We start from the raw sequence: 16,568 nt of genomic DNA, 5'->3' as shown, positions 1-16,568 counted from the left end.
GGTTGGGGGTTAATGGGGGGATGAGGACACATTTGTAATACCTTAACCAATAAAGAAATTAAAAAAAAAAAGAATGTCCATGTTCTCTTTAAATGCTACACAACATTCAACTGTATGGATGTATCACCACTGTTCATTTCATCAGCCTCCTGGGAATGGAGTTGTTTCCAATCTTTTCTATTTGAGTTGTTTCCAAACTTTTCTATTACAAACAATGGTCTAATGAAAAACCTCCTATATATGTCACTTATATGTATTCAGATGTACTTGCAGGGACAAATTACAGAGCCAGATCGCTAGGTCAAAGGGTAATTGCATTTGTAATCAAGATAGATACTGCCAAACTGACCTTTGGGGGTTGTGCTATTTTGTACTCTCACAAGAAGTACAGTGACAATTTCCCCCCATCTGGGCAACAATATATGATTGTCACACTTTAGAATTTTTGCCAGTCTGATGAAGTGAGAACTGCTCCTTCGGTGTACTTTAAAATTGCAATTCTCTTATTATATCTGAGTCTGCAGATCTTTGCTTTGGTTTAAAAACAATCTGCATTTCTTGTTCTGGGAATCATATATTCATGTCCTTGGCCTATTTTTCTGTGGGTCTGCCAGTCATTTTCTTATTCATTTGTAGAAGCTCTTTATATAGAGAGATTATCCCTTTGTTTGTTGAAAATATTTTTTCCACGATTGCCATTTGTCTTTTGAATTTGCTTGCTATGCTTCTTACCAAGTAAATTTTTAATCTAAATTTAGTTAGGCTTGCCAATCTTTATCTTTTATGGTTTCCGGATTTTGAGTCAGTTAAAAAAAAGCCTTCTTGCCCTGCCAGTGTGGCTCAGCAGTTGAGTACTGACCAGGAACCAAGAGGTTGCTGGTTTGATTCCCAGTCACAGCACATGCCTGGGTTGCAGTCTTGATCCCCAGTAGTGGGCATGCAGGAGGCAGGCAATTGATGATGTTCCTCTCTCATTGATGTTTCCATTTCTCTATCCCTCTCCCTTCCTCTCTCTCAATAAATAAGTGAATATAGATGAATGCCAGCCTGGTATGTATTCTTCCCTTGGTCTCTGGGGTGGAAGAGGATGCCTGAACTGTGCACAGGTCTTCTCCCCTGGAACCCATGTGCATGTTCCCAGGCTGCCTGATGACTGGTGAGAGCTCTGCCCAGCTGAGGCCTACCAACCTGGAAAAGCCACCTGATGGGTGGGCATGCCCAGTTCTGCACTATTGCACTCTTGCCAGCTCTCCACTCCCTGAAGGTTGCTTGAGACCTCAGTGATGCTAAACAACGAAACCCTAAGCCCATAGATTTTCCAACTCTCCCTTCACTGCCCCCATGAAATCCGGGGCTTCCTTAATTGCGCCATACCAGGGCTTTACCCTCCACCCTGGCCAGGGAGCAGCCAGAGGTCTCTTTGAAGGATATAGTTGGTGACAGCAGGAGCACCAAGTAGATGTCAGATGGAGATGCATTTGAAAGTATCCACATGTCCAAAATCAGAAGAACTCCATGAGAAACTGGATTTGGAGCAGGCTAGTAGAGTCTAGAAGTCATCTTCGAAGTCATGAGATGTAGCATGATGTATGCATGCCAGGATTTTAAATAAGCCCCATTTCCATTCCCCTGTGTCCAAGTGATTTCCACCCCACAAGTCATCGAAACTCACAGGGAAACGTGTGATCATTAAGGTTTCCTGAAATCTCCTGGAAGTGAAAGGCTCGTTCATCCTTTGCTTGAACTGGAAAAAGTCACATTTAATAAAGCATAGTCATGCACATGTGGCCGGCATAGATAAGAGTGAGCCATGGTCAGTGTCTCTCTGTGGGGCCCAGAAGAACTTGTAGTACTTAATTGGCCACAGATTATGAAGCCCATGCTCATCAAATTAGACTGGAGGTAATTGCCCTGCAGATGTTGTTTCAGGCTGCTGTTCCATTATTCACAAGTAAATCTGCGCACTCAATTTATAATAACCCCTCCAAGTCGTAGCCTTTCGGCATAGCTGAATCTCATAACCTTGGAAGCCATCAATAGTTCCTTCTCCAGCTATCTTTGGACCTTTAGGGGAGATTGGTGACAATATTCACAAGGAAAAGAAAAAACTTAGTTTTCAAAATCAAAGAATATTCCTTCATTGCTGAAAACTTTTGAAATATAGAGACTTCCTACAGCAGCCAGCAAGTTAATTTCTATGAAAGTAAATGAATTGTTAAAAGCAGGAAAAAAAATTCTAGGCACCTATCTGAAATCTTCTGATTTTAGCTTCTTTGGGGAAAGAGACAGATTCATGCCTGAGCCAAAACCAAATAACATGAGTTCTTCCATCTGAGATACAGCCGTCAGTCTTCTCCAATGTGCCCCAAATCTACTGTCGCCAGCAAGTTAATTTCTATGAAAGTAAATGAATTGTTAAAAGCAGGAAAAAAAATTCTAGGCACCTATCTGAAATCTTCTGATTTTAGCTTCTTTGGGGAAAGAGACAGATTCATGCCTGAGCCAAAACCAAATAACGTGAGTTCTTCCATCTGAGATACAGCCATCAGTCTTCTCCAATGTGCCCCAAATCTACTGGCCCTGCTTTTCCTCCCATGCCATAACGCCCCCCGCCACCACCACCACCCGCAGACAGCACATCTCCCACCACCACCCCATCCCCGGACTGGCCACCATGTCTGGAACATGTTCTGTGGCTCAGCTGATGTGATGATCTGAACGAGGCCTATCAGAACTGGGCCACTGCGACCCAGGTCAGCCTAACAGGAACTGCTGACCCACACCGTAGGCTGGGGCTCTTTCTGTCTCTCCTGCTTCCAGCTGGGACTGGTTCTGGCAACTCAAGTGACACTGGGCCAGTGAGCAGGATTTAAGGAGCCCTCCCAGATCCGCAGAAGAGGAAGAGACACAGGCTGGGGGACCGCAGGGCCCAAGATGTCAGTGCAGCTGAGCTTCCAATAGTTCACCAGACCTGGACAGATGTCACACTAATGTGCCACTGCTTCTAAGGTTAGGTCAACCCTGGAGCACCACCCACTCAGTAACAGAGCATTCATTCATTCATCCTCTACTTAGTAATGAGTCCCTGCATAGGTGTAGGCAGACACATCAAAATATGGCAAACCTAGCAAACTTCTATTAGCCTAACCCACTGAAGTATGACCTTCCATGAACTGGAATGATGGGATTCCTTCATATAAGTGACATTTCAGACACACTGAACATACCAAGTTACTGATACCCTCTCTGTCTAAAAATGCTCCCCCTTTGATCTACCAGGGAAAAAGTTATATTTATACTTAAAGCTACAGCTGTCACATCCCTAGGAAGCCTTTTCCAACTCCCCCAGTCTTCTCAGAAGGATTTTCAGCTATATTTCCCACCACACCTCCTTTACTGCACCCTCCTCTAGCTGCCCTGCCCTCTACTCAGTTCCTGCCTTCCACATTGAGCTCCTTTCTACATCCAGACCTTTGCACATGCAGTCTGCTCTCCTGAAATGTTGCAACTCATGACCACCCCCAGCACCACAGCCCCTACTGCGCAACCATCATCAAACTAAGCCTCACCACCCTTCAGATCTCAGGTGAACCAGGAAAGCTATCCCCATCCCCAGCGTTATTCACACCTTCACATTACATGCCTTTCCTGCTCAGGCCATTTTTCTTTATCATTGCAACCACAGTGACTAGCTCAAAGGCACACAGTAGGTATAAAAAGTATTAGCTGAATGAATAAATGACCTTCTCTATAGTATTTATGTCACTGAATTCCAATTGCCCATTTGTGTATTGGCCCGAGAGCCTGACTCCTACAAGCCACCTCAGAGTCAAACACTTCTCCACAATTCATTTCAAAAGGGAAATGGACATTTATACCTATCACCGACAATGTGTATAGCCACATCTGGAAACAATGAAGGGTAAAAATAAGGATCTTAAGATCCTAAGGTTGATGACCCTCATGTATTACTGAGGTCATGAAAAGTGGCCTTAGCATATATTTACAAAGGTTGATATAAGAACCAAAAATAAAGGTGTGTGTGTTAAGTATTAGTGAATGTTTCTGATAAACTGTGACCTAACCAGAAAAGTCACAACCAAATCCCATTTCCTGACTCCTTTTCAGTTGATGTTTTGACCACTGAGTAGACCCAAACCAAGTGGACTGGAGACAGCAACAGCAAGTTATGTTGGTGCCAGTTCTTGGTTAGTGCCCGTTATGACCTGAATTGTGTCCCCCAAAATTCTTATGTTCAAGTTCTAACCCAGTGGTTCCCAAACTTATTTGGCCTACAGCCCCCTTTCCAGAAAAAATATTACTCAGCGCCCCCTGGAAATTAATTTTTTTAAAATTATAATAGCAATTAAACAGAAAGATGTATGTATTAATTCTACCTTTTTTTTCATAAAATATAGTAAAGAAAGGTGTAAATTAGAAACATTGAAGTTTGAAATTATGAAACTATTTATTGAACTCAGAATAGAAAGGTAATACAAAAAAAGAAAACAAATGCACCTGTGGCCATCACCGCCCCCCTGGATCGCTGGGGGGGGGGGGGGTAGCGCCCACTTTGGGAATCACTGTTCTAACCCCCAATACCTCAGAATGTGACTGCATTTGGAGATAGGGCCTTTGAAGAGGTGATTTAGTTAAAACCAGGCCGTAGGGTGGGCTCTAATCCAATCTCACTGGTGTCCTTATCTCAGAAGAGGAGATCAGGACCCACACACACAGAGGGAAGAGCATATGAAAACAGGGAGGAGATGGTTACCTACAAGCCAAGGTGAGAGGTCTCAGAGGAAACCATCCCTGTGGAAACCTTGATCTTGGACTTCTAGTCTCCAGAACTGTGAGAAAATCAACTTCTATGGTTTGAGCCAACCAATCTGTGGTTCTTTGTTATAGCAGCCCAAGCAAACTAATACAGTGCCTAAGCAGCTCTTGAGGGAAAGAAGGGATGTTTGCAAGTACCCATTGCCTGCCCCACTTTTTTTTTGTTTGTTTTGTTAATCTTCACCCAAGGATATTTTTCCATTGATTTTTATAGAGAGAGTGGAAGAGAGAGTGAAAGACACAGAGAAATATCAATTTGAGAGAAACACATTGATTAGCCCTGACCAAGGCCCAGGCCAGGGAGGAGCCTGCAACCAAGGTGCATGCCCTTGCCCGGAATCAAACCTGGAACCCTTCGGTCTGCAGGCTGATGCTCTATCCACTGAGCCAAACCGGCTAGGGCGCCGCCCCACTCTTTACAATCCTAGCTGCTGTCTTCTCTCCAGTGCCATCCTTTTTTCTTTATTTGAAAAATGAGCACACTGAGGCACAGAGCCACAGAATCAAGGGGCTGGAGCAGAACTTAACTCCAGGGCTACCTGCTTCCAAATTCCTGTCTTCCTAGTTATCCCTCAGAGAAAGGGCAAGATCGCCCTGTGAGTCAAACTGAAGAACCAGATGAATTTGTATGCATTACCCAAGTAACCTGATTGAAATACTGTGAAACAGATGTGAATAGGAACTAATTTGCTTTTTAATGAGCATTTGGACCCGATCAATACTACAAAATGCTAAACTGCAAAATGTCATTACAATTTAAATACAACTGCCCAGTGATTGGTTCAAAGAGGCACTTCTACTGGGCTGAAAATGTATTTTCTCTTCATAAGAGCAGGAGTCTATTATGTAAAATTGTCAAGAAAATTTTAATTGCACTGCAGGAAGGACAGATCCTGGCCTAGCCCACAAGCCATGGAAAAACAGAGAGAAACAAAATGGGCTGAATGCCTAATCAGCTGTCTGTCACTTTCTGAATAATGACGACTATTCTAATTATTAGTCACCACACTGGGAAGGTGCAATTATGGAGCAGGGATGACTGCTTTAATTGCTGTTGTGTTAACCCACAATTCGTGAAACCTTTACAAAAATATGACTCAGGTTCCCATAAGCTATAGAGGAAAAAAAATGATTAACAGTTAAAATTCAGTTTTCCTCACTAAAACATTTTTTAAAAAGCTTTGAAGTTGTATTGACAGATATGACTAACAACTGTAATCACAGAAGTAAATTTAGTAAAAACGATCATTTATCTGTCACAATTTACTGAGGGAGCATAAGCAGCTCAGTAAATGTGAAGTTAAGTGAAAGCAAAGATAGAACCCAATTTTTAATGAAATGTAGAGCATTATTAATTGGTTTCCTAGCAACAGCCAGCTAAAATGACTTAACACGTCTGCTCAATCATATGCAAATATAAGTATTATCCCTTAAATGTTGATTATAGTTGGTCTTTTCAGATGCAAATCCAATGTGTAAAGTGAATGTAAATGTTGATAATGCTGATACAAAAAGATCCCGTGATCAACATCATTCTGGTGTTCCAAGCATCAGAATTAAGAATTTCCCTTTGCCAGGCCAGCAGGCTTGGCTCAGTGGTTGACCTTCAATTTATGAACCAGGAGGTCAGGGTTCTAGCTGGATCCCCAGTGTGGGGTGTGAGGAGACAGGGGATCAATGATTCTCTCTCATCACTGATGTTTCTGTCTCTTTCTCCCTCTCCCTTCCTCTCTGAAATCAATAAAAATATTTTTTTAAAAAAATATTCCCTTTGGACCAACTGCAAGATACCTGGGCTGCCATCTTCCTTTACCTGTCCTCTCTGTCTCACCTTACCACTGCCCACACACCAGTGCAATCGTTAGATAAACTAACAAAATGATATATAGCCTGGCTTTGCTGAATCACATTATAATTGTTTCTCGTGCTTTCAGCTTACAGTTCAATCAGAGGATGCAAGGGATTTGTCAACCCAACACAAAGAAAAGTTGGTCTGGTTGCAAGTAATACCAGACCTTTAGATGATTCCATCAGAGGCCACGTAGACAAATTCCCTTCAAAACTGCCAAATAAAGCACTCCTTCAACCTCGTTCCAGCCTTGTCCTGCAATTCAAGAGAAGCTCCGGCAATAGAGGCACCAAGAAGAGACACCTATAGGGACAGGAAGGGTGTAGCCCCTCAAAATCACCATCAGGCTCCAAAGCCACCGTAATAATACACCATTCCAAGCAAAAGCAATGTGCTTGCTATGCTTTCATTTACTCAAGCAACACGTATTTATGGCATAACTAGTGACCTGGTGCATAGATCTGTACACACTGAAAGGAAATTAAATGGAAGGTGGCCTGCGGGGCGGGACTGAACAAGATGGGCTGGACATACCTTGGAGCCAACTTCCCGTGGTCCCTCCCTGGCGTCTGTGGAGTGAGCAGGATCCCTTGGTCTGGCCTATGGGGATCAGGCCGAAACCGGCTCTTTCACATCCCCTAAGCGGGGTCTTGGAGTGAGAGAGGGCACTCTGCAAAGTTGCTGTCATACAGGGTGTGGAATGCAAACACAAGTGTGCAGTAAACCAGATTCGGGGCCGACAGTGCCCCAGCAACAACATAACCCACGGCCGAAGGTGGAATCGCAGGGCCCCATGAGGAATTGGGCTCCCTCCTCTCTGGTCTCGGGGTGCATCCCCCAAGAACCGCCGCTGCCAAGTCACTGCAGCTCGGCAGCTCCTGTGTTCAGCATCTGCCCCCGGTGGTCAGTGCGTGTCATAGTGACCGGTTGTACGGTGGGAGGGACACAGCATATTGGCCTTTTATATATATAGACTAGAGGCTCGGTGTATGAAACTTGTGCATGGGTAGGGTCCCTAGGCCTGGCCAGTGATCAGGGCCGATTGGGGCCTTCCGGCTGCCGGCCAGGGCCTTCCTTCATTCTGCGCTGCCCCCTGATGGTCAGCACATGTCATGGCGAGCAGTCGAACTCTGGAGGGGACAATTTGCATATTAGCCTTTTATTATATAGGATTACAATTTATCAGGCAATGACCTAGGTGCTGGACAGTGGTGAATAAGAAAAAAATTCCTATCTTCACCTCCTTAGTGAAGGGGAGAGAGAAGTCAAGAAACACATAAGATTTCAGGAAGTGTTAAAAAATAGGGTAATATAAACATTTCACCAGGCTTTGCCTTAATTCCTATTGACTCTTAAAGAGAAATATCACTAGAACCTCATTAAGCTGGGAGTCTAAAAAGAAAATAAAAGTGCCCAACAGTTTAGTTCATCAAAGTGGAGACAAATGTCAAAAAGAAAAAAAGTGGCCACCCACTCTATTCAAAAGAGGATTCCCCGTTATTTGCAGCATCTAATGCCAGTTCAAGGAAGCTTTATAAAATTTTGAGTTAAAAATCAACAGGTTATACATGTGACTGCAGTATGAGTTGCTAAGATGTTTCTTTTAGGCCTGGGTTCTGGAAGCAGCATCAGCAATACCTGAGAACTTATTAGAAATGCCTATTATGGGGCCTAGCCCCATACTCACTGAATTAGAAATCTGGCATTGGGCCCAGAAATCTGTGTTTTAATAAGCCGTCCAGGTGGTTCTACGCAAGCTAAATTAGAGAGCCACCTTCCCCAGCCAATTCAGCAAGATGGTGTGTCTCTGAGTTTATGCTTAGCACTAACTTGCTGCAGATTATTTCAATCAACAGCAAACCGAGGATCTTTGCACTGTACCTTCAGCATGATGGCATGCATTCAAAATAAACACACTAATTTGTGTGAATTCCTGACACAGTAACTTTTTCCAAAGAATGCACCACTCAGGACACAAGATGCTGATTTACTGATTTCTTAAAATAACCAATTGTTCCAGCTAAGAGAGAAATGAAAAGAAGAAAGATAGTTACTCTTTAGGAAACTCATTTGGTGTAGCCTTCTGAGAGAGGGTCTGATAGTCACTGAGTTGTGGGATCTAGTCTCTCTTCCTGGACCCATTCCAACACTGTCAGGGCTCTGTCCTAAACCACAGGTGCTCCCTAGGGTGGCGACTAGAGGATCTTAAAGGAGGACTCGCTGTAAATACTCCAAAAATCCTTGCGGAATAAATGACTCCATCAAATTCTTATATTAAGAGAGAACACTTAATCTCTTAGTGTTCCTGACAATAAAATGAATGTGTGTGGGCATCCGTTCAACAACTTTGAAGATGAAAAAAAGAATCTAGGAGATGCTTTAAACAGAAGAGTGAATCTCAAATGAATTGGGCATTAGAATAATTTGTGATGCCTGATAAAAATGCAAATTTTGGGGCCCCTTTACCAAACATTTGATTCATGTAAATTGGGGTCCAGCATTCTGCCTGTTGAATAAGCACATCTGGGTGATTTGTAGTTAAATTACCAACATGGTAATTTCTTCCAAGGGGTATTAAAAAGGGGTAATGAGAGAGGTGTTTTTTTCACTCAGGAAAATAAAGCAATACTACAGCAAAAGTACTACAAGTTCCTTTTTTCTCTATGTGTGTGTCAAAGTTGGAGAATTGTAGCTGAGAAGAAGTTTGTATATCTTTCATTAAAGTAACTTTTGACGAAGTAACTTCTTCTGATTACAAAATTACACATGTTCTTTGGGGGGAAAAATGGAAAAGCAAAAGGGGGGAAGTAAAAATACATACAGTCCTGCCAGCTGAGATTACTTAGTGCATTATATTCTTTCAGATAACTTGCTGACTCTACACACACACACACACACACACACACACACACACACACACTTTTTATTTAAATAGTGGGGACAGAGTACATGTAGTTATTGTATGATGTGTTTTTTATATCTAAAAACACTGTCAAAATCCTTCTACCATTCCTTGATTCTTTTAAGTATAAAATGACAGAGGTCTAAACATTAACTTTACTGTCTAAGGGTTGTTTTTTAATCAAGAAATTAAAATTATATTCATGTGGCCACTGCATAAATACAAATATTTGTACCATTTGTATAAGTATGCTAAAAATCTCATTATTGTTTTTATTACAATGATTTAACATAGATACAGTTTATTAGTAAGTTTTATTAGTTCATTAGTTCATTTTAATGAATGTATATACATTACTTGAAGGCCTGTAGACATATATACAGTGTATTAATATAACAAAGTATTTACTTTAATAAAATTTATTAGACCAAGGTTTTCTAATTGAATTCAAAGGGGGCTAAAAGACTCTACTGAAATAAAATTGAGACCAAACATTTTTTTTACATGCCCTGAGAGTCTGTAAACTTTAATTCTATTCAACCAGGAAGTGGTCAAAACATAAATGCATTTCACAGAATACACACACCATAACTTGAAAAGCAAATACTTGCATATTTTTTAAACATGAGTTTATGTGACTAGGCCACATTCACACTCCCTATAGGACCCGCTATCAGAGAGCCTGCAATAGCTGCAACATTTAGTAGCCATGCAAACTTAAGTAAACCCTTTCATTTTTGTATGTTGTTCCCTCATCTGGAAAATGATGCTAATAAATAATATCTGTGTTGCTGATTTCCAAGGGCCAAGTGGGATAATACATGTGAAGCTCTAAAGTACTACTCCAACGTCATCCAAAGTCCAGGTGGGAGCTAGCTCTCTGACACGGTGCTCACTCACCATTTCGTAGTCCTCCCACCACATCCCTTAATCTTTTGAACACAATAGGAGATTGGACAGAATACAAAATGTATGCGTGGTGGGCCAAAGAACAGGGAATAATTTAACCATATAATATTTGGCTTGAGAACTGCTTTACAATTGAATCCCACCCCAGGATTCCTTACTATGATCATGCCAAGTCAAAGTGATCTATTGTGGGAATTCTTCGAGTAACAGCTCTTTGAGAGTGATGGGCATGGTCACACACTGGGCTTATCATCATCAAGTCAAAGAACCCACCATGACTGGAAACAAAAATTCCCAGACCTGACATCAGATATTCTAAGTTTTTAATGTAACCGAAAAAATTTTTTTTATTTTTAGTTTTTAATATATTTTTATTGAGTTCAGAGAGGAGGGGAGAGGGAATTTGTAACCGAAAATTTTTAAGATGCCCTGACCTATCACAATAGTTTCTAAGCCAAATTATTCTGTGTTAAAAAAAATCTTTAGTTTAATGTATTACACATATGTCCCCTTCCCTCCCACCCCCCATTGATCCCTTCTGGCCTAATTATTCTTACCATTAAAAATTGCTCAATCGTTTCTGTAAGACTGAGCACCCTAAGTAAAATATGACTGAACTGTAGGTCTGTGATTTGTACATTCACAAGGACAGAAAGCCCTCAAAACTGTTCTCGGTCACTTCAACAAAAGCATCTATATAAATGACCTGACTATGCACAACCAACTTTCCTCTTGGTACCCAAGGTTAGGGAAATAATGAAAGTTTGGCCAGCCCTTTCCAAAGCATGTTTTATTTCACCACAATCTTCTCTCCTTACATAAATAATACCACAGTATGCACTAGATGGTTATAAAAATTTTAAACATCCTGAAAATTATAATTATCATCTCATTTTCCTTCCCTTTTTCCTGTAGAAAACAAGCAAAAAAGACAGATATTTGGCCCCTCCACCCTGCCCTCTGCATATATTGACAAAGCTCTGGACACAAGGACACAACATTCTTTTGTTCATTCAACAAATGACCAACATAAGCATTCTCAGCACCAACCACAAATCTGCAGAGCTTATCCCAGAGCAGTATCCTACAATTTGCTAAGAGTTCTGTAACCATTCTTTTAGAGAATCAAATATTGCCTGATTTTTCTAATCTCCGGGTTGGAAAACCGAGCTGTGGCTTTGCCATGGGCATTCTTTCTCAAAGGTTTCCTCTACTGAAGCAACAGCATGGTTCTCTCAATGTACTACTGTTTGCTGCAATTCTTAAAATTCAATGCGAGAAAAAATTCAACACGGAAACCTTCAAATTTATTGTACTAAGCAATCTCACCTGGAACACATGGGTCCGGGGCTGACCACATACAATATTGATTAAAAAACACAATTCTTTGGTCATACTGTTCTCGTGATCAGATGTTTCTTGGCTAAAAAAACACTTCTTAGTTGGAATCCCAAGGAGAATATCATTATATGTAATTTTCCTACTAAAACTGGTGAAATGGAATAATAAGTGCTCATTTTGTAAAACCTGTGAGTTATTGGTCACCTGATTACCATTAGAGAATACTAATTAGGGTAAACAGTATGTGGCAGTCTTGGCCTGAAAGACAGTTAGCAACGAATTCATTAGGGAGAATGAGGATCAGCAAGGCTCCGCTAATTTATAACACTGACCGCAACATGAAATCCAGTCGTGTTCCAGACCCAGAACTCATTAAAAGTGCAATGGGAGAAGAGGGAGCGAAGACTGTTTTTGCTTACAAACTTGAGGCCTTGTGGGAACAAAGTATCAGGATACCCATAGCTCAGGGGGAACCAGGACTGCCCATAAAGATTTCAAAGGAGTCAACTTCAAGGACGAGGAAGGGATTCTTGAGGGTGGTGAGGAGAGGATTAACTAAAAGTTATAAAGTGAAATGATTGTGAAGGCAATTTGAGCTACGCATAAGGAAGCAATTCCCAGCCATAATTTTAATTAGGAGCCCGGAGTGATCTTCTGTGTGATGCTGGCCTTTCAGCATTACCATGATGCAGAACTTCCCTGCCTCCATCTGCATGAACAGAGTGCAAGTGAAACATACACAGGAACAAAGGTCAACCATCCTCCATTCTTTGTATCCCCCAACTGCAGGTGCAACTTCCCAAATAAAATACCTGTGTATAGTTAGTTCTCAATTCATATTCAATTGACAAACAACTGATGAAACCAAAGAGCCCCCACTCTCCCACCCTCACCCCCCAACCCATCTCTGACCCGGCACATTTCTCCCACATATGGGACTTCCTGTTGTGCTGCAAAAGAATCTTGATGGACATACACAGAAACCCTGAGAGAATCAGCGAGTGGAGGAGAGGAAGAAGCCATAAAAAGCAGACCCTGCTTTAACCACAGAGGCAAACTCCCAAGCAAGCAAGGCTGGGTCTCCCCTTTCCAAAAAATGTCATCCTCCAAGCCTCTCAAATTGTTTACTCATCTCTATTTTATCATCTGATTCATTAAAAATAGGAGGTTCATTTGGTTTAACAAACACTCTTCTAAAAAGACAAATAATTCTATAAGCAGGCCAGAAAACATATCACTTTTTATTCACTCTAGGGGTCAGATTTGCTCTCTGGCCACCAGCTGTAATTGGCTGCCTGAAAGAAATGAGAGTTTTAATTGAGAATTGTTAAAAGGGGAAGAAAGGTGAACTGCAAGACAATGAAGGACCATCCTATATAATAAAAGCCTATGTGGCGTCGCGTGACACCCTCACACGACATCGTCACAAGATGGCCGCCACAAGATGGTCACAAGATGGCCCACAGGGGAGGGCAGTTGGGTGCAACCAGGCCTGCAGGGGAGGGCAGCTGGGGGTGATCAAGCCAGCAGGGGAGGGCAGTTGGGGGCGATCAGGCCAGCAGGGGAGCAGTTAGGGGGCAATCAGGCTGGCAGTCAGGCAAGTGGTTAGGAGATAGCAGTCCCGGATTGTGAGAGGGATGTCTGACTGCTGGTTTAGGCCCTATCAATCGGACATCCCCCAAGGGGTCCCAGATTAGAGAGGGTGCAGGCCGGGCTGAAGGACAACCCTCCCGCCCCCGTGCACAAATTTCGTGCACTGGGCCTCTAGTAGGGATATAACAGAGAAGGGGGACCACAATGGGGAAGAACATTAAAGAATCAAAAGAACACCTGCTGCTTAAAGAGGTAAGATAACAAGATGATGACACAGACAATGTACAAGGTGTGTTTACTTTTTAAAATCTATCAGAAAAGGAAACAGAAATTTTCTTCTTCTTCTTCTCTTTCCCTGGCAGCAATGCTTTCAGAACCTGGTTTCCAACCTAGTATTAATACTAGAGTTCAGCTTCAATTTGAGATAAATGGACTTTTGTGCACTAGCCTTGCTATTGGAACTATTTGCTGTGATAACTCCTTACTGTGGCCTACCAGCACCCCACCTCCCTATTCAGCCTCACTCACAATGTTCCAGCCACACAAAGCTTCCTCCTGTTCCTTGAACAGGCTGACTTGTTTCTACCTCAGGGCCTTTGCACTTGCTGCTACCTCTGCCAAGAACAGATTTCTTTCTGGAGAGTCTTGTGCATCCCTGTGATCTCAGAATAAATTTCACCTCTTCAAATGGGCCTTCTCTGACCCATTTAGCACCTTCTATTTTGTATTATGAACAAAATTCATATACAACTGTCCGTTTTGTATTGTTCCCACTGCCTATTTTATTTCCTCCTTAACACTTAGGCCTATCAGAAACACTATCTTGTTCATTTATTTAATTGTACATCACCCATCTTTTCACTAAACCCCAAGTTTTCATGAAAGTGGGATTCTAACCTCTTGCTCACTGTCCTCTACTCTGTACCTGGCATGTAGTAAGCTCTCAATATTGTTTGTTCCAAAAAGAACTTTAACAAACATATGGAACACTACCTCTCTTTTTTTAAATTTGGAGATTTCTCCATTATAAAAAGCATCAAAATCATATCCAATGAAAACCTTTAAGTAAACATATATGCTCTTAAATTCCAGAGTTAGAATTGTGTTAAACTTACCAGTAACTCTCTTTCACTGAAGAAATACAACATGACCCTGGTTCCTCAGGACCCCCAATAAGAGCCCAGTCTAAAATGATTTTTATTTGGGGACCTATAGTGACAATATAAGCTCCATCGTTAGGGAATTTCTCAAGGATATGAGAACAGAGGATTGAAACGTGTATATATGTGCGTGTGTAGGTTTGTAACTCCAAGAGTATATTGTCCAATCCTTGTTTACACTATCATTTATCATCTTTCATTTTGTATTACAGTTATTTATATGCATATTCACTCTCCTGGATTGTAAGTACCTTGAGGAGTAGCACTCAGGTCTGATTCTTCCTACCTCCCACACAGCGCTTTATACATTACAGGCCCTCAATAGACACTGCCCGGATGCATGAATGATACTTCCACTGCTACTCAGAAGAAAGCAAAATGAACTATCCTGTCTGCAGGTAACAATTTTTCTAAGTGATGACTGGGTAAGTCGAAGGCACTAATGTTTCCTTATAAAATAATGTCATCATTTACTATTGAGAGATAGACTATTTGAAACCCAAACAGGCACATGTTGCATTGCACACACACACAGACACACCAGTGTGAGTGAAAATTAAACACAGAAATTTCAACATGGAAAGTTCTAGGCCCAATGTTTGTGTTCCCCCCAAACTGAAGGGTCCTCTCTCCTCAACAGGCTACATACCTAACAACAGAACTGTGTTGCTACTACAAACACTAATGAAAAGGCAGATATGAGGCAGAGCTTTCGCCATGTGGCACAGAGTTTACTGTTCAAGCTGTAGGGGCGGCCACATGTTACAAGTTTTACAACTGTTCTTATGTCGGTTAATTGCTTCTAAGAGCAAACGGCACCCTGCCACATGCTTGTAGCTGCATGTTCTTGGGCTATTTTAATCAGAACGGGCCTGGATTTATAGCAAAATAACTTTACTCAGGACTTTCTGCCAAAATCTTATCTGATGAACACCCCCCACACGTGGACATCTGGGGACGGCGTTTCGAGGAACTGTTCTGAAGAACGTGGAGGAGATGTTTTCAAGGGCAAAAGAGAGCTTCAAAAGAAACAAGTACTTTTTAAGTCTGATCAATAGCAAAGAGCATTCACTGTAAAATGCCTCTTAAACCCTCCTTTCAGTGACATTTACAGCAACTCCAAGACAAAACGCTTATAAACAACCTGGTGGTATGCTGGCTAAGTGGTACCAACATAAAATCCTCTGTGTTTATCTACGTATCTAGGTAGAAGGAGGTTATCCACAGATTCATCTCTAGTCCTCTTCTGTATTAGCATCTCGTGCTATTGTACCGGCTCTCTTATTTTAAGCAACACCGTGTTATGAAGTTTCTGCAAGCTGCTGAAATTGGCAACTGTACAAATACCTTTTTCCATTCTATTTCATTTCAGGAAAAATATTCATTTTCCCGCAATGTATGGATAGCACTGCCAATCGACACTGCTGCTATGGAAGCCGAACAACATAACAACAACAGAGCTCATAATCTGAGCAGGGACTAATGACTACAAGTTCATGCACCAGGTACTGTGCCGAACAGCCTGCATTTTTTATTTCATGTAGCCCTTACAACTCACTTTATTTTACAGATGAAGAAACTGGGACACAGTGAATTTAAGAGATGTGTTTGAGGGCGACAGCTAAAAATAAGTGGTAGATCTGAGAGTGGAACCCTGTTTTCTAACTGTAAGTCCACTACACTAAACTTTTTCTTCCTTTGGTGATTTCTTTTAAAAAGATTATATATATCTACACTAATAAAAGACAAACATGCAAACTGACCATACCTTCGCTATGCCTTAAGCCACACCCACCAGCCAATCAGAGCAACTATATGCAAATTAATCCAACCAAGATGGCGACCAGCAGCCACAGAGCTGGAGCAAGCAGGAGGCTTGGTTGCCCCAATGATGGAGGAATCCAAGCTTCCCACTTGCTGCGGCGGGCTCTGAGCTCCACTCAAAGCAACAAAGTTTCAATTATAGAAGGTAAATAAA

The 16,568-nt window shown here is 41.7% G+C and overlaps 1 protein-coding gene and 1 long non-coding RNA gene across 6 annotated transcripts in view; both read right to left on the bottom strand.

Annotated features, from left to right (window-relative positions):
- The window catches only part of JAZF1 (JAZF zinc finger 1), a 327,260-nt gene that overhangs the window by 266,066 nt on the left and 44,626 nt on the right, over window positions 1-16,568 (bottom strand). The window lies entirely within an intron of this gene.
- The window catches only part of LOC106725544, a 13,687-nt gene continuing 4,895 nt past the window's right edge, over window positions 7,777-16,568 (bottom strand). The window contains exons 2-3 of the long non-coding RNA XR_001361427.1: window positions 8,567-8,705; window positions 7,777-7,815 (exon numbers count right to left, since the gene is read on the bottom strand). This is a non-coding gene — a long non-coding RNA (uncharacterized LOC106725544). The remainder of the gene's footprint in view (window positions 7,816-8,566; window positions 8,706-16,568) is intronic.

This window comes from Myotis brandtii, unplaced genomic scaffold, assembly GCF_000412655.1.
Source record: "Myotis brandtii unplaced genomic scaffold, ASM41265v1 scaffold17, whole genome shotgun sequence".
Taxonomy (NCBI): Eukaryota; Metazoa; Chordata; class Mammalia; order Chiroptera; family Vespertilionidae; genus Myotis; species Myotis brandtii.
The sequence above is the reverse complement of the archived record's forward strand: the minus strand, read 5'-3'. Positions and strand labels throughout refer to the sequence as shown.